Genomic DNA, 18,819 nt, shown 5'->3' on the forward strand with positions numbered 1-18,819 from the left:
CCCAGTGGAAACGATCCTGGTGTTAGATTTAAGAAGCAGCATGTGGAAAAAACTAGCCCATTGTCGAACAGGAATTGTGAAGAGAAGAAAGACAGGAAGTGAGGTCATTGTACTCAGGGAAGCCCGGCTGGGGAATTATACACACCTGAGCATAAAGAGTGGACGACTCCATTGTTTGGAGAAGAAGGAAAGACACTTTTATGGATTTTCCTATTTAAGGACAACACCAAATCTCCACCAACTCTACAAACACACAGGCTTTACTGTAAATTACAGTTACGATATCGTGTGTAAACAGGACTTTTTCAGAAATACCGGTAAATATTTTACTATAATATAAACTACCGGTATGATTGACATCACAGATTTTACCAGTATTTTGGTACAGATGTGTGAATGTTATCTTACTGGTAAAAAAAAATCTGGGTTGTTTCAACCCATATTTGGGTAAAATATGGACAAACCCAACCGTTGGGTTCAAAAAATGTAGTTCTGTAATTGATATTAAATATAAATTCTAGAATATTTTGTTCTTTCATTTTCTTAATCAAAATTGTGGCCAATACTGATAAGCCAAGAATTGTTTTCATGTCATGGCTGATAACCAATAAATATTAAATATTATTTTAGATAATAAATATTGCAATTGTATACTATGTAATCTTACAACACTATACACACACTAAAAACAATAAAAATCTGTTATTTTAAATACTACCTAAAGTGAATTTAGGCATCACAACATTATAACGCACAGTATGAAAAATGGATTATTAATTTCGAAATTGGCTAAAGACACCATTTAACAGTGTTATTAAAATATTAGTGTTTTTAAAGATTAATTGTAAGTGAGAATTTGATATATATATATATATATATATATATGAATATAGAACTGATAAATTGGTACCAATATATCATGTGTTTCTTAGTATTTTCAGTAATCTTGTTTCAATTGATCAGGCTGTGAGTCACACTCTCTCTCTCTCTCCCTCTCTCTCTCTCCCTCTCTCTCTCTCTCCCTCTCTCTCTCCCTCTCTCTCTCTCTCTCCCTCTCTCTCTCCCTCTCTCTCTCTCTCTCTCTCAGGTGATTCACCGCAGCCAGACTCCCTGGAGGTCAGGTGTCTGGACATGATGTCACACCGCTAACATCATCTAGCCTCTGCTACCTGACAGTGACAGCTCTTCAGTTCTTCATGGTGAAGAACAGGAAGTCTGCGTGGAAGGTATCAGTTGTTTCTCTGCTCTGAAGTACTGTATACGTCCCTGAATGTCCAGTTTCCCTGCAGAGAAGACACTGTTGTGGTGCTTTGGTATACGCAGCTTGGGATGCTGGTGAGATGAAGGCTTCTTAGGCCTGAAAACATACTCTGATGAATAGACGTGAACACAAACCGTAAAACATATTGCTCTCCTAATATTTCGAGGGGTGCTTTTGTAGGTTAAACAAACATGAGAAGTGCTGTCAAATCAATTAATCGCGAATAATCGCATTTCACATAAAAGTTTGTTTATAATTAATCGTGATTAATTGATTTGACAGCACTAGATATAGGTATGGTGGACCACAGTACTCAAAATGAAATAATAAATCTATCAATAATTAATGAAAGCAATACCTAAATGTACCAAAATAATGAAATCAATAAATAAATGTACCTATTTATTGTTTAATATTTCATCAAAACACAGGATTTATTGTTTATTAATATTACATAATATTAACTTTCACAAAACTGCTGCAATCCAATAATTTTTTGCCCATAATATGAATACTATTTTAAATGTTCATTTTAATAATAAAGCATCATGTCTTCTCAAAATTTCCAATAGTTGCTGTTTTAATGATAAATCATTATTTCCTCCCATGATTAAAATGTATTTCCAAAAGTAATTTAAATTATAAATAATAATTTTTATTGGTTCAATAAATTATTTGATTTATTCATTTTATTTAAAGTAGGTGCGTCCCAATTTGCATACTTATGCACTATTGTAGGACGTTTTTCAGTACAAATAGTGTGAGTATAGCATTCGCTGAATATTCAAAAAAGAAAAAGTGCACTTTAAATACCCGGATGATGCACTAAATGAATGGGAAAATGAGAGGCATCAGACTCTAATGTTGAATAACAAGATAACCTTATAAAATTCATACATTAGAGGATGAGTACATAGTGCATAAGTATATGAGTAAGTGCATAGTGTGTCATTTTGCACCTAGTGTTATGAAATAAAATATTACAATAATATTTAAAAATATACATATTAGTATAAATAACAACAGATAAACCAATAGCATGTAGCCATCAATAATTGGCAGTGTTTTTCAAGTGCATACTTGCGTAGAGTTTGTTTCTGTTCTTTACTACTCTATCAGCCAGCTTCACTGTTTGACCAGCACTCATTTGAATAAACCAGCTTGGAAATTCATGTTTTAAACATGTCTTTCCATTGTTATTTTCAGCATTTTGGTGTTCTCTTTCTCTTTTCTTCAGAGAGGAGGTGCTGCAGGTACAAGCAGAGCTGCGGTTTCACCTAAAAGCAGAGAGAGCGTCCCAAAGGTCCCTCGACATCCCCCGCATGTCTTCTTTCTCTTCCCTCCTTCTCTCTCTTTCTTTCTCGCCTCAATGAAAACGTCCGATCACGTTAGCCTCAGCGCAGTGCTAAAACGCTCTCTCTGCGCCCCCTCTGTCCTCTGTGCTGTTGCCGCCCTCATTTCCACCAAACAGAAACACTTTGAAATCTCTCAGAACGGGAAAGATCGCGGGCCTCGCTTCCTGCGCCGGATCAAGACAACGTAATGCCAATAATGACACAAAATTACTCCAGTGATTTGGTAATTAGTGTTCTGTTCACATAACGGTCATGTTCTGGTCTCAAATCTTATCAGAGTTTTTCTGGGTATTTCCAGATGCAGAGCTGATTAATCGGGAGAGATGATCTATGTGCTAAACTCACATGTACAAACACAGGGAAGCAGGAATCGGATATTTTAAAAGTTTAAAAGTCATGGCTCAAAAATGTTTACAAATGACCTTTGTGTCAAAATGAGTGTAGAGTCAGTCTTCCTGCAATCTCAAACTACTTATATTTGTCTATATCTCAATATTTTGAGAAATAAAATGTGATTCATGTAAGTTTATAATAAAGTTCATATTGATATTAATATTTGTAATAATATTTCTTGAAATAATATAAAATAATACATCTATTTAAAAGGTTAGATATTAATTAAAATAAAAAAATTAATTAATTAATTAAAAAATATAGTAAAACAAGTAATTCTCAACTAGTTAATAGTCAGTTAATATTGTTTAAAAAAATGTCAAGTAATTTAATAAAGTAAACAGCTATTAATAATCATTACATTGCATCACTGTTTTCATTTTAATTACATCATTCAACAGTGTTAAATAACTTCTCTAACTTATTTTAAATTTCATTAAGTGTTTTTTATATATAATATAAAATTCAATATTAAAATGACATTTAAAATAAACAACTAATTATATTAAAACATTGGTGTGTAGGCCATCAAGTAAAAAAGTAAACAATTTCAAGTAATGTAGTCAAGTAGTCATTAAATAAATAAAATAATCACCAAACCATCAAAGTACATGCAATAAAATTCATTAAAAATAATAGAACAAAGATACAAACTAAGCAAATAGTGCTTGAAGTATCTAATAGCAGTATTAAGTAAAATATTAAAATAATAAAATGTAAAAATAAAATAACTTTTTAATATTTGAATTTGAAAAATTTCCCGTTTTTTTTTCTGTGCCTCCCAGAATTAACGTAATTTTTACCGTAAAAATTAACGTAATTTTTGTAAAAGGTGCACACACAGTTTGAATATATTACAGACGGTCATTTGTGTTCCAATCTAAACACAAGGCCAGTGAATGATACAGGAAATACAGTGAGTTTGTGTTGAAAGAATGACAGAGAGACGTGGTTTTCTGATCGATCGCATGAGCAGAGAGATCTGGTGCTGCTCTAAAGTCAGAAAAAAAACTCTTTCTAGGTCTTAAGCTTATAAACCACTTATTTTGAGATGCCAAACATAAGAACAGCCTGTCCTCGACTCGAGGTGTTTACATTCTGTTGGGCTCTCCTCTCTCTCTCTCTTTTTCCTGCCTCCCTTTCTCCACCTCCCCCAACCGTCCCTCCCTCGCTCTGTGGAGGAGGACAATCCACTGGAAGGAACGAGGGACTTGGCCGCGGACCAGAGCAGAAAGAGAGAAATACTGTGGCATGAAGTTTGACCGAGTGCATGTGCAGAACAAAAGAGGTCACATGACCAGCGGATTGAATCTGAGGGATGAACAGGGCAATGATTGATCAGGATCACACCTGGTGGAGAGAGAGGGAGTGTGTTTGAGCCGTAGCTCCCACATGACGTCAGACGGAGAGAGTGGGGGTCCAACCAGGGGGTCAAGGGCAACATGTTCCCAACAAACACGGAGAGAAAACGATTAACAGGACTTTCACAGCAGGGGAGAAACATGGAGGGAGCTGAGGGGGTCTCTTGAGAAGAAAAATAGCAGGAAAATGACCTTCTTCCTCACAGAGTCACTGAGAGCATCTCCAATGTTCCTAAATATAGTTTGCTGAGAACTTTGGGGAGAGAAAAGAAAAACGTGGGAAATTCCATTCTTTCCCCTTTCTCTCTCGTCTCGTTCTCTCCTTCTCTCTTAATTAACTAAACTAAACTAAACAAAAACGGTAATGCATTGCATTGTAAAACGTGAATTTGTATTGCTAAAGCAGTGCTAAACTAAACTAAAAAATTGTTGCGCATAAATGTAGAAATTGTATTACCAAGCATTGCTAAACTCTGTATAAGTTTAAGATTAGTTCCCAAGCAGTGCTAAACTAAACTAAAAACAGTGCAGTGGAAAATTATAATAGTAAACTTAAGTTTCAAAAAAAGTTAAACAAAATAATTGAAAATTGTTTAAGAAATATCAGCCAATTTGACAAAATAATTCTGAGGTAACATTAAGCCGTTATATACCGGTGAGTAAAAGTCTCTCTTTCTTTAATTTTCTCTGTGCAGAAGCCCTGTTCTGAGGTCAGTTTCCTGCTGGAAATCCAATGTCAGATTCATCTCTGCTCCGGCTCCAGCTTTCCCATGACCACATGACTGACACCTCCGCAACCTCCACGCGTCCCCAGTGAGGCTGAACCCACAGAGCCGGGACAGGAGGCGCTGCTGGGGTTCCACCCACAAACGTCCCGCCTTTCCCTGTGACCCGTTATCCCTGTTTACGGTGAACTGATCCACACACACACACACACACACTCACACAACACAGCGTGGGAATCCCAACATCTCAGGATACATTTAGAGTCAGACAGCCCTACACCATGTTTTCCACCAGCTAACATTCGTACACACTGTACGTACAATGAAGAGTTCATTAATCTATGAATATTCCAGACATGCTCTGGTCTCAAATCTTATCAGCGTTTTTAGGGTATTTCCAAATGCATGAAAGAGTTTGCAGTTAGTAGGAAGTAAACAAGATATCATTGACCACGCTATTGTGCTTTGTTCTCAAGGTTATATTCCGATTTCTAAAAACTAATAGTCATAAATCCAGATTTAAATCTTGTGAGCACATGTAGAAGTGTGATGGAAAGCAGAATTATGCCCTTTAACCTTCTCTTCACGTCTATGTGAGATGATCGCTTCACCTCCTCCCAGAGGTCGAAAAGTCACGCAGTTCCAGGTCTCACACAGACCCTTGCCCTGACCATCTACAGGCATAAAACACATCAAGAGCTTTCTCAAAAAAGCATGAATCTGTCACAGAGCACTAGCCAGATTAGCTGGCTTCTACACAACATCATTGAGTCAGCATGCACAGGAAGCAAAGGCATGTTTACAAGTTCCCAACAAACACTTCTGAAGAAGTAAAGTCGCTGGATTCGTCAACGTTTGTGAGGTTTACGCTGGTGAATCTTTGAAAGTAGACCAGATATGTTGCTAGACTACATGGTTCCTGGCATGGGAGGGACGGGTTTGTTGATCAAGTTAGTTTGAGCTTGATTTCGGGAAGAACTGTTTCATCTTTGCCTTATATAAATACAAACTTACAGTACTGCTAACATCCTCAGATTACAGTCTCCGTTTCACTGGCAGTGTTTCCTTTTTGGTGCTTTGAAGAGTCTCTTTAAGATAAGATATCTATGTGCAGTACGCCCTCTTCCAATCGCGAGCTGCCGTTAACTATTTATAAAGTCAGAGAAATGGAAATACTCACTCTCTCCCTTCAAAAACGTGCAGAGGCGTAAAGAGTACCTGAACAAATAGAGGAAAAGTACAGATATATTGCTGCAAAAAAAAGTTATCAATTCCAATACCACTTGAGTAAAAGTGATTCCCCCGGTTTCACAGAAAAGGCGTAAGCTAGTCTCAAACTAAAATGCATGTTTGAGCTGTTTGCACTAGCATATAAATATGTCAGTGTAATGTTTGTTTTTTCTAAGGCATGTTTATAAAAGCTACTTAAATGTCCTAATTTAACTAAGTTTTAATCCTGGGTTAATCTAAACCCTGTCTTTGAAACCAGGCCCTAAAGTATCTGATTTTAACAGTACTTAAGTATTTTACTTGTACTGAATATAGGCTTAAAGATGCACTAGTCCTACAACAGTATCTTATCCCTGTTACAGACTGTGCGATTTCAGCAATCCTAGATCATTACAAATCACACTGTACGACATGGATCTGATAAACTTGTGTATGAGATGTTTGTAGACTGTACGATGATGACATCTATTGAATCGTAGGCTACGACGTAAGATAGTATAGAAGAATGAAACGGCATCAGCATGTGCTAGTGGTAAACATAGAGCAAGATGATTCGCACTTTGGCAATTGTGGTTTTTATGTGCGCTGAAAAAAGAGGAAGCAAAAGAGGAGAATATGGACACGGTCATTGCTAGGGATTTTGCAAATGGAGCTTGAGGGAAGTAGTTTTAAGTTTAAGAGGCATGTCGCGTTGATCAATACGCCATTTCATGTTGCAGTTTTTATTGGCTAGTCAGTAGATCTTTCGACTGAAGACTGTGACAACAGCCATTTTGAACTTCTCTCACTGTCTGATGTAGAACCACTGTTTAGGGGCCACGACCAAAGATATCACCACGATTGGTCATCTTTGTCTGGGACAGCCCTAAATCGTACAATGTGTACTGGGCTTTAAGTAGCCTTGTTGACAAGTTTGGGTGAGCAAGGGCAAAACACCACAAGATATAATACCTTCAATGCCCTGTAGATGGCGATATCCCTTCTTTTGTAGTGCTGCAGAAAAAGTTAGTTGCCACGCAAAATGTAACGAGTAAGTACATTACTCATCACAAATGTATCAGAGTAAAGGTCCTTGCACAAATTCGCGTCCGAAATTGCCGCACTTTAAAAAAGAAATACGATTTTCTGCGTTTTTCGCATTCGTATCAAGCATTTTGAATGGTGTTCCCCGTGCGCGTCTTAAAATGAAAGGTGATTGTGCTTTCTCTGTCGCTGGTCCTAGATTGTGGAATAATCTGCCATTAGATGTTAGATCCTCCTTGAATCTAAATGTTTTTAAGGATCGCTTAAAATCTTATCTGTAGCCTACTCTCTGGCTTTTACATTAGTACATGGATGTTTTATGTTTTGTCTTTTTGTTCTGTTTGTTTTTACTGCAATGTACAGCACATTGGAACTACAGTCTGTAAGGTGCTATATAAATAAATAAACTAATGAACGAACGTGTTTTGACAATTCAGAGCCACCGAATCACGAATACAAAAAAAATGCATACGAAAATTTCGGACTCAGTGTGCAAGGACCTTACAGAGAAGGCTATATACTTATTTAAAAATGTAGTCAAGTAAAATAGTAAAAGTTGCTAATATCTCTGAAAACCAGTAACTAATTACATACTTGACACCGCTGCTAATGTGCTCATGTGAGGTAATATCACCTGACTTCAGGAGACGTTAAAACTTCCCTCTCTCCCGATCGACACGAGAGGTCACTTGCGAGCCCTGCGCTGAAGATCATCAATCAGAGATGTGAAACCATAACACATGCCATCTCTGTTTATATCTCTCTGTCTCTCGCGCGCTCTTCCCGCTGTCATCTGGATTACGTCTACTAGCTGTCAGTGATGAACCACAGGCCCACCTGAGAATCTCCCCAGCCCTAAACAACTCTCTCCTCTACTCTCGGCGTGTTTAGATAACCCCCCGCTCTGAGTTTCCAAACTATTCAGTGTGTGTGAAATTGCAACAAAAACACAATGAAACTATATAATTGGCTGCGATATCTGATGCAACTCAATCGTTCGTCACAGCACTGAAATCCCATCTGTTAAAAACAAACACATGCTGAGGGTTTTGATCACATGATCTCCAGTGTGGCAAGCATTAGAATTGGGTTTTCAAGTTTTTCAAACCAATCAAGAATTCTTAAAAAAAAAAAAAAAAACATTATCCAAAGAAGATTTTAGGGGTGCCTTCCTGTGCAAAACTCACGGACACAGTGCTAAACAAAAACAACACTAGTAAAGTTTGCCTTATAGGAAGTACCACTAATAAAAATGATTTTCTCATGAAACTCCTTTCAGAGTTCATAGAAAGTCCACACACAAACGTACACATGACCTCGGCTCTGAAATAGCACCATCTATGGGTCTGAAGCAGCCGATTGGGCAGGAGATCTGATCTGGGGTCAGATTTGACCGTCATACACTAATGACTGACTCATGAGAATGAAACTTTCTCTCCCTCTCTCGCTCTTCTTTAGTTGTTCATCATGTGTTCTCTGTTTCTCTGTCTCTCTTTGTGTTGCTCTCAGCTGCAGCACAAGCAGTGGGTGGAACTAATCTCATTAAATATGAAAGAACTTCCAGTGAATTGAGGAAAGAAAGAGGGAGTGAGAAAAAGAGGAGAGGAGAGGTTACTGAAGGTTGGTGTGTATGTGTGTGTAAATGGTTATGCAGCTCATAAAGCTCAACACGCTTCTCCGGAGAGTTGCGAGAACTTTTGAGTAAGTTTGACGTAATCGTGTCGCACTTTGTTTCCTGTTTGGAGGCGTGACTCGGATGACGGACATCCCATTGGACAAATGAGAACTCTAAATCAGATTTATCTTTTTTAATCAGCAGGAAATACCAGCTGACTCTCTCTGGTGTGTTGATGGAGAGTCTCTAGTCTACTGTGACAAGAACATCTTAACAAAATATGCAATTTAAAGTAGAACAAAAAAGAAATATAAAGAGAAAAGCATCTGGTCTGGTGAACTGGGATATTTAAAGGGGATATATTGATTTGATATTGATTAATATCGACAAAAAATATTGTTTATTTAACTTAAAAAAGTAAGTATCCTGGTTGCCAACTAAAATTTTTAGTTAATACAATGAAGGAGATTGATTTAATCAACATAAACTCAAAATATTATGTTATCTGAACCACATGAATTATCTAAGTTGAAAAATGTTGTGAAACAAATCATGAAAAAATTTGACTCCTCAAATTGCTAACTCTCATTGAAAATAATTACTTTCTAATCTTTTTATCTTTCCAAAACACTCTTCAGTTGATTAAAAAGATTATTTAAAGTATTTTCATGAAGTATTTTTTCTTTGAATAACATACTGTACACTAAGCTTGTTTCCGCCATAGAATAAAACAATTTAAAAGATAATTGCGACTTTTTATCTCACAATTCTGACTTATTTTCTTTGAATTGTGACATGTAAACTGGCAATTGAGAGTTATAAGGAAGGTCGAGGAAAAATTAGAGAATTAAGAGTTTATATCTCAATTTATGGAGTCAAAGTTACAACAAGTTAGGCTATAACAAGTTATGAAGTCAAATTGCGTGATATAAACTCGTAATTACGAGAAAAATAATTCAGAATTGTGTGATAAAAAGTCGCAATTACCTTTTCTGTGGCGGAAACAAGCTTCCATCATACACCAATGATTTATGAAAAATTAGACCAGGAACATGTACTACCGTTCAAAAGTTTGGAGTCAGTAAGATTTTTTTTTAAAGAAATTAAATTTACTTTCATTCAGGAGGATGCATTAAATTTATCAAATTTTTAATGTTACAAAAAAACGTTTAAACCGTCTTTTCACCAAAGAATCTTGAAAAAAATGTGTCACGGTTTCCAAAACCGTTTATACGATAGTGTACAAATCTACATAGGACTAATTTTGATTTCATGTAGGGTCAGAGAGAAAAAAGTCATGTTAATGTAAATTACGACTGTTTTGGTTGCATGAAACGGACTTAAGATTATAAGAGGACTTCAAATATGACCACTTTAAATAAAACACACACAAAACAACACCCAGTCAAGTTAAAGAACATCTAATTCCACTAAAATAATAATAAACACAATTTTGCTATGGTTTCTAAGAGTATTCTGCCCAAATCAACCAACATAAACTTTCATATCACTCAAACAAACACATCAGAACACCACAAATTCCACAATTATAGCAGAAGTGCAGTTATTTACCCGTGCGATATGAATCCGAACACATTGGGCACCCATTATAACAAGCAGAGCCGGATTTCACCAGGAAAATGGAAATTAGCCGTATATGGACTCAATGACCAGGATGAGGAAGTTGAATCATGGAAATTTGAATACATCATTTTACTTGGGTTGGCAAGAGAGGTTCTTACTTAACACCAGAGGAATGCAGAGAGAGAGAGAGAGAGAGAGAGAGAGAGAGGGGGGCTATTGACTGTAGTGTTCAGTTTACCATCAATCTGCTGTCCATTACTCTGAAGCATTTGTAACTGCAAAATCTGTGACCTTTCACCTCTACAGGCAGATTTGTTTGACCTCCCGAGATGCTGATGTTTGTCTCGCTGCTGAAATTTATAGTTAAGTTTACATGGGAAACTACAGCACAGCAACAGCACAGTTTTTGTTGTTGCTGGCTTTACATCAGGTGGCAAAAGCATATAAGAATATCAAGTCCAAAACAACATGGTACTTTTTGTAAGGCCGGGCATACTTGCTCTAAAAGTCTGAACACTCTCCCATCATGATTAATTTTAGATCCTTATTGTGTCTTAATGCATATGAGAGATGGAGCCGCGTATGTGTGGTTATCCTGCAGGTCTCTCCAGGCTTCGTTTCGGATAAGAGCCATTGCATTGAGCTCCACTTAACAGGTTAAATATTTCATGCTCGCACCGAACTGCCACTTTGAGTTCAGAAATAAAGACAAGCAGCAGTCGCCTGCAGATCCCTAAACTCCACAGAGCCTGCAATCATTCAACAACTCTATTTCTATACTTGCTTATTACGTATTTTTCCCCTGAACGCACTCCTTTAAAAAAAGCTCAGGACTGAAAGGTTTGCTGGTTTGATCCCCAGAAGCGAGAAACGAACATCATTTGCCCTGGAGCAAGATGCTTAATCTCGGGCTACTCCAGTGGAATTGTGCTTTGGATAAACGTATCTGCTAAATGACTACAAACTAACTATGACTGTCAGTTTTAAAAGGTCATGAGACACATTTGTTTATTTTTTTATGTGTTTTGCGCCACATAAAAATAATTCATCTCATTATTAGAATGAAATACAATCATGTGAATTTAAAGTCCCCCTGTAGTCAATAATTTAATCCCTTAAAACTCATCTTTGATCACCAAAATTGCATATTTAAACGTTTTAGTAGTATACACGGTTCTATGAATATGCAAATTAGCCCTGCCTCCACTCACTCACACCAGCTCAGAATCCACTCGTTGGTCTGATTGGTTACAAGGTAGTTTGTGACATCAGAAACACCAGCGATTTCAAACCGCGTTTTTGAGACCGTCTTTAATTCACTGCAGATTTAAGGAGAAAATACTCAGCAATGGTGCTGACATATAAATTTGTTCATGATTTGTCTTAAAGCATATTAAAAATACCACATAGACATAAACTACATTAAAAGCTTGATTTTCACCACAGGGGGACTTTAAGTGATCAAACGTAAGTGTAACAAAGTTCAAGTTTAGGGAAGAAGCAGGCGGGAACCGGCAAACGTTAAACGTAAACTTAATTGTAAAATAAACATAAACAACAAAACGAAAGGAGCAGCTGCGGGCATATACGCATACTAATAAAGCAACGTAAAATATCCCTGGCCTAGTCCTCTCTCTCCTTTCACTGTCATCATTCCTTCTTATTCCCTTCCGGAGCTCCTCCGTGGGACTCGAGGCCGGCGTGTCGAGCAGGTCTCTCTCATTAGCATTCGCTCCACTGGCTTCGTTCTGCTCCCAACTTTTTATATATTAGCTCATCTATGAACATTATTTCATGCCTGAGTCCATCGGCTGTGGACGTAAAGACGACAACTCCCATGATTCCACGTTCATTCACGGCGTCATCAAGTTACGCCTTTGTTATTGTTTTGTGTAAGTGGCCTCTAAGGTGAAACTTGCATACTGTGCCTTTAAATCTGCTGAGTTGCAGGTTCCACACACAGCCAGAAACAACACGAGGCTTGACTGACTTTGTACATGTTGTTCTAATAAATCATTAGTTGTTCTGGTGTTGAATTATGCAAAAATAAGAAAAGTAGACGTGTTTCATTTTCAACACTGCCAAATGTGTATAAAACTGCGCAGCGGCATTTGACAAAGTTTTCTTTCGGTTTTTGCTGTGACCTTCGGTTGAGGCAATGCGAGGCGTTGTGTGATGCTGGACAGATCTCGTGCTTATATCATGACGCAATCCTTAAAGAAAAGAAAACTCCTCCACACTGCGATAACTAGCACTTTCCCGGCTGGAATTCCACTCGTTATTCATCAACTGCGCAACATTCCAGTGCAGTGACATCATAATGAAAGACTCCTCTAAATCATATTCCTGCGACATAAACTCTCCTTTCCTCTGATCAGTAAAGGTATGATCATCAAGAGACAGGAAGAAAGATGTCTGGATTCATTTTCCACATGAAATCCAATAGTTTTCAAAATTCACACAATGCACAGATTTGTGCCATCTGAATTGTCTTTCGAACAATAAAACGTAATACATCAGTCAGAGAGTGAACAAACATAAACAATATATTGTCAACATGTAATGGCTGAAATAACTACTGAAATATTGGTCATTATCTCAGATATGATACTTTGCCAAGAGGTCAAAATGGCCGAGTAGTCATTAGTGCTTCCTCTGTTTTGAAATGGATCTATGTTAGGTTTTTCCTCTCTGAATCTGTGCAGGTTTGAAAGTTTTACGTTTTCTCTCACACATAATGGAAGAATTCAGAGGATTTTGCGTATTTCTGGCGCAGGTGAGGTCCTGTCATGAAGCGCATGGATAATTTAATAACGTTAATATTTCTGGCTTTCGGTTTCTCAGATCTGCTAATACATCCAAAAAGGTTCCACATGACCGGTGTGCTTCATGAAACACAATACTGTGGAAAAACAGTCGGAAGAAAGACAGGAGATTTTGCTTATTGTGTCCAGCTGTTAGTTTTGGAGATGTGTGAAAATATGAGGCAGAAGATGATATTTCAATGAGTGTTTCGCTAGCAGCCAATTAGAAGTCAGATTTTTACAGCATATTCAGCCATAAATCCTATTGTGTCCAGCTATTATATATATATAATTATATATATATATATATAATTATTTCCCCTTTAATTATTTGCAGGCAGCATGCAATTCACATCACATCTCAACTGTAGTTTATTGGTACTGACCTCCACAACTCTGATTTGTGGTCACAGCTCATATCAGGAAGGAGGAATATGGCACCACAACAGAGACTTTTCATCAAACTGGCAAGGAACAGTTCAGAATTTATTGTTATTTACTGTAGTAGGCTACTTGTTAAACAATAGCGTCTCCTTGTGGACATAGTTTTAGTATTCTATGAAACGATAGTTGTAAACAGAAGGAATAGTAAACAAACGTTAAGTTACCTGTAGTCACTTGCCTCACTCCATTATTACGTTGGAGTTATCGCGTTGTGTTCAGTTACTACAAATAAATGTGGTTATTTTTTAAATCATTTTGTACAAAATTAGCTCAAAGAAAAGGTCCTTAAATATGTATTATTTTTAATTATAAGAATATATAGGCCTAGCCTACGCTTCAGCTGTGTGTTAACCTCTTATATACTGTCTATGGTGTTAACACTTTACGACACGAACAGGAGTAGGTAACGATAGCAACAGGCTCGATATCTCGAACGACGAATATTCAAAACATAAATTAACAATAATTAATCGTGTCATTATTTTTCACGTTATGGTCCTCACGTCTCAAAAGTATCGTATCATTTTCATTTAAGCATTAGTTTAAAAACTGAATATAGGCTAGGCTACTTAGTATGTAATAAATAGTGGATTTTTTATTATTATGATTATTATTCTTTTTATAAATTGTAGCTATATATAGGCTATAATATATATAAATTGACCATTCTTGTCTTTTTATATTCGTGTTAGTCTCTTAAAGGACCCAAAAATGAAAATTCTGTCTAAATTAAATTAAAATGAAATCTGTTCATCATATATAAAGCGATTGTGTCTCTTCAGAAAATGTGGACTAAACCGTTCGATTTATATGGATTAGTTTTACGATCAGCTCTTTATTAAAATTTTTAAGTGCAGCGTCTATGGAGAGACAGAAATCTCTCAGATTTCATCAAAAAGGTCTTAATTTGTGTTTTAAAGATGTACGAAAGTCTTACGAGTTTGGAACAACATGAGGGTGTCGGGTGAGTAATTAATGATGGATTTTGTTTTTGTACTATCGCATTTTCCACCACAGACAGCAGATGGCGCTATCTGCTAGAACAACGATACGGCATTCCGCTCCTACTGTCTGAAGACCTCTGAACTCTTGTGCAATGGATTGTATTTTGAGTCACATTTAAATCAGTTTTCTGTCTGAAATTCAGTTACGGCATTTTGTTCAGCAATTCAATTCCACCATGTGTGATGGCCAAATCAATAATCTCTGGTCAGTTGTGAGTTTAACTGAACCGTGTGTGTAGGCTACAGTCAGGGTTTAGTTGCTTGCTGGTAATTTAAACTCTTCATCACTGAAAAATGATGTTGGACACATTTGTATTCTGAGGTTTTTTAGTGTTAAGAGATTTTTTCTAAATCACTATCACATGCAGTTCAACAATCATGCGATGAGAGGCACAAAGCTTCTGCAAAGACAACAGATTTTGACCTAGGATCAGAGGGATCTTTTAGGATTTGCTAAATTTTGTCTCAAATGGCAAAAGTATGGCCAAAATTGTACAGTCCTGCACCTATTGTGCACCCGGATTAAGGAATAGCTGTAAAAAAAAAAAAAAAAAAAAATACATAGGCTATATAATAATAATAATTAAAAAAACACCAGCAACTTAAACATTTTATTATCATTGTTAATATTATTATCAAATCTGTAATTTTTGTTGTTTTCCAGTAGAAATATGTAAACATTGTTAATATAATATACATTTAGATGAGAAGCAAAATTATGTAAGATCTAAATACATTTTTTGAAAGAATATAATTTCTTATCTTAAGCATAAATTAAACAAAATTGAGGTTTCTGCTTAAAACAAACAAATACAAACCTTCCTTGCAGACACAAGTTCTCTTCAGTCCCTTTTTATTACAAAAAGATAGAGTTGATATTGATTGCGGACAGCAGATGACAGCTGATCTCACATCAGCTGCTGTATTTTGAGCACTTTATTTGCAGTGCTGCAGGCTCTGGGAGTCATGTGATGGATATAGGTCAAGCGTTCCACTTCACTGCAAACACACACAGGAACACATGCAAACTGAGCTCTAGAATGCCAAGACAGAAAATGTAAATGGCATTTGCTCATGCAAACGTTGCCACAATCCTAGGGTGTTATGGTCGGTTGCCAGGGCGTTGCTATGTGGTTGCAAAGGTTGCTTGCTGGCCCAAATCAAAAGTGCCCACTTTGCCTTAACAAATACCACTAATAATTATAATACAGACAGATATTTCACTAATAATACAGATATTTTAGATTTCAGTTTTGACAGAGAACATAGACAAGCTTAGATCCGGCCCAACTCTCTCTCTCTCTGTCTTTCTGTTCATGCCACTGATCTAAGGTTTCCTCTCCATGCAAGAAGTTTCCTGGATACATGTTTCCCAGCACGCACCGCTGCTGCTCTGCAGGGTCAAAGACACTCTGACCAAACACTGAGAGATAAAATCACATTATAAACCACAGAGCAAATGCTCTCTCTCTCTCTCTCTCTCTCTCTCTCTCTCTCTCTCCAACTAACACAACAACAGCAAACATAATTTTATTCATGTGCTCTCATAATCTTAAATCAGAATAACGTGGCATCTCTTCTCTGATGACGTGTTTACTGGCGTGGGGGGCGGGGCAACCTGTCACTCACAAGAGATCCACCAATAGCATCCAATCAATTTCAGATGGACAAAATAAAGTCCCGCACTTTATATATAAAATAATAAAGTCCCGCCCATTAAACAAATCAAAGGTTATCAGTTTTGGTTTGTTCACATAGGCCACTTAACCCTACATGAGTCAGACCTGAACTCTTCTCGCTCCTTGTTTTGCAGAGACTCAGTCACGCAGAAAAGGACTCCGCGAGGGGAAGTATGGGAGGAATTCCCTCGACTCGACACAAATCTGCCCGTCTAAAGCCCTGTGTGCAGTTTGGCCTACTTCAGGCTGTGTGGACAGAGCAGGTCCAGAACGCTGAAACCTCTGTTATTCTAGATGTTTACTGGCTTGCTGAAAGGGCACAGAGGCCCGGACATACCCGGAATATCTGTCCTCTCTAAGCGCTCTGTGTTTAAACACAGAGATTAAGGAAAGCAGGGCAGTAACAACACACCGATTAAGTGCTCAAAGACATTTTAGTGTCAGAACGTCACGCATCGGCCCCTGTTTAGTTACTGGAAGTTCTGCTTAGCATGCTCTGTGTGTTCATATATCTAATATCCCAAAACAAGAGCCTTTCAGCATTCCTTTGGACCAGAAGATTATGTATAATCAAGGGTCATTCACAAATTTTTTTTTTTTTTTTACTTAACAAAATGTTACCGCTTTATTTTCATTCATTGTATTATTTTATTTGAACAAAAATCTGGTCACAAATTCACATAAAAAATAATTTTCTAAAATCTAAAAAAATTTCACCAGTAAAAATAGGAATAATGAATAACAAAAAACATTATAGATAAAAAGTCAATAACTTTTTTCAACATGCTGGGAAAATCATCATGGCTGTGTGATGTATGAATGTAAAAAAAGTGTGTGAAGTATGAATGTAATCTGGACATACTACATTCGCCATGTTGTCATTGCAACATGGCAACATTAACCAGAAGTTACATTTACAAAGTTAAGTTAGAAGTTCTTAACAGACTCTTTCATAGTTATAATTCAGTGCACAAATCATCAAAAACCAGGAGAGGCAGCATAAAAAAAGATTATACTTGCTAAGATAGTCATCAAGAGGAGGTTTCTACGAATTACAGACACAATAAGGCCTTATTTTAAACTATGATTACACTGATAGACTGGCATAAACTAGCCTGGACCAGCAAGAAGACTCATAAGTATTTCCAAGAGGAGTAAGCGGGAACGCTTAATGTGAGAGAAGTGGGCCTCCCGTTTTCCAGAAGTTGATGAAAGACTGAATATAATGCCACTGGCCGTGGTTTAAGACAGGAACAGTGTGTATTCATAATTATTCACGTTTTCATCGCTCAAGCTGCTGTACTGGTCACGTTGTAACTTCCTACCGGGAGTCATTTCAATAAACAACACACTAAAACAGACATTACCGGTCAGCATGGTTCATTTCCAGCCTGGAGACCTTTGAAGTTACACACACACACATTCATAAACTCACTATCCTATAACCAGTTTTAAATTTAGTTTAGGAGGAAACCAAAATAGATTAATAAACAAGAAAAGGAGTCAGCGTGGGAACGTAACCAGCGGAAACATAAGCAGAATTATGGGAAACAGCACTTTCTTTTCTCTCTGGGCTTCTGGGTCCAGAGAAATGGCTGTCACTGTTCACAAGGTCCCACACCCTGATCCAGCTCAGTGTGTGTGTGTGTTTGTTCAGACTTGTACATTGTTTCTCCACTTCCTCAGTTGTTCTTTTACTGCACTTCTGATGCTTTTGGTGGAAGTGAGTCTCTGCTGACGGCCCAGGCTGGTGCGTTGAACCGATTCCCACGACCTGCTGCCCTTCCTACTCACACACTCACACAGTTTGCTAAAAGATTGGCCGATTTTTTTTTTCCCGAGCATGGTCTGCAAAAATAGATTCAGATGGGAACAGTGAAAAGCCAGGGATCTCAGGACTTGGGAAATGAAGAATGCAATACACTAATAAGCATAAATATACATGTATATGCTGTGTCTTTATATATCAAATCGATTAATTGCGATTAATCGCATCGAACATAAAAGTTTGCATGTGTGTGTGTGTGTGTATATATACTGTATATGTATAAATAAATATACATATACTGTGTGTATATATATATATACACACACACACACATATTTTCAAACTTTTGTTAGATGCGACTAATCGCGATTAATCGATTTGACAGATTTGTTATATATATAATACACACACATATATATTTTTATACACATACAAATTTTTATGTTAGCTGCAATTAATTGATTTAACAGCACTATTTTTTATAATTATATATATATATATATATGTGTGTGTGTGTTATTTATATGTATATACTGTATGTATGTGTGTATATATATATAATTTTTAAATATA

General features: G+C 36.9%; 2 long non-coding RNA genes across 3 annotated transcripts in view; one reads left to right on the forward strand and one right to left on the reverse strand.

Moving 5' to 3' along the window:
- The window catches only part of LOC306994113, a 28,192-nt gene that overhangs the window by 5,269 nt on the left and 4,104 nt on the right, over positions 1-18,819 (reverse strand). Inside the window, exons 3-4 of one of the 2 annotated variants that reach the window (XR_013796618.1) lie at positions 15,618-15,798; positions 13,738-13,815 (exon numbers count right to left, since the gene is read on the reverse strand). The exons of the other annotated variant lie outside the window; for it this stretch is intronic. This is a non-coding gene — a long non-coding RNA (uncharacterized lncRNA). The remainder of the gene's footprint in view (positions 1-13,737; positions 13,816-15,617; positions 15,799-18,819) is intronic. 2 annotated transcript variants of the gene reach the window in all.
- On the forward strand, positions 1,093-18,709 carry LOC306994114. Its single transcript, XR_013796619.1, has 4 exons — positions 1,093-1,226; positions 2,499-2,564; positions 5,066-5,279; positions 16,613-18,709. It is a non-coding gene; the product is annotated as an uncharacterized lncRNA (long non-coding RNA).

Source organism: Phoxinus phoxinus (genome assembly GCF_949152265.1).
Source record: "Phoxinus phoxinus genome assembly, chromosome: 25".
Lineage (NCBI taxonomy): Eukaryota > Metazoa > Chordata > Actinopteri > Cypriniformes > Leuciscidae > Phoxinus > Phoxinus phoxinus.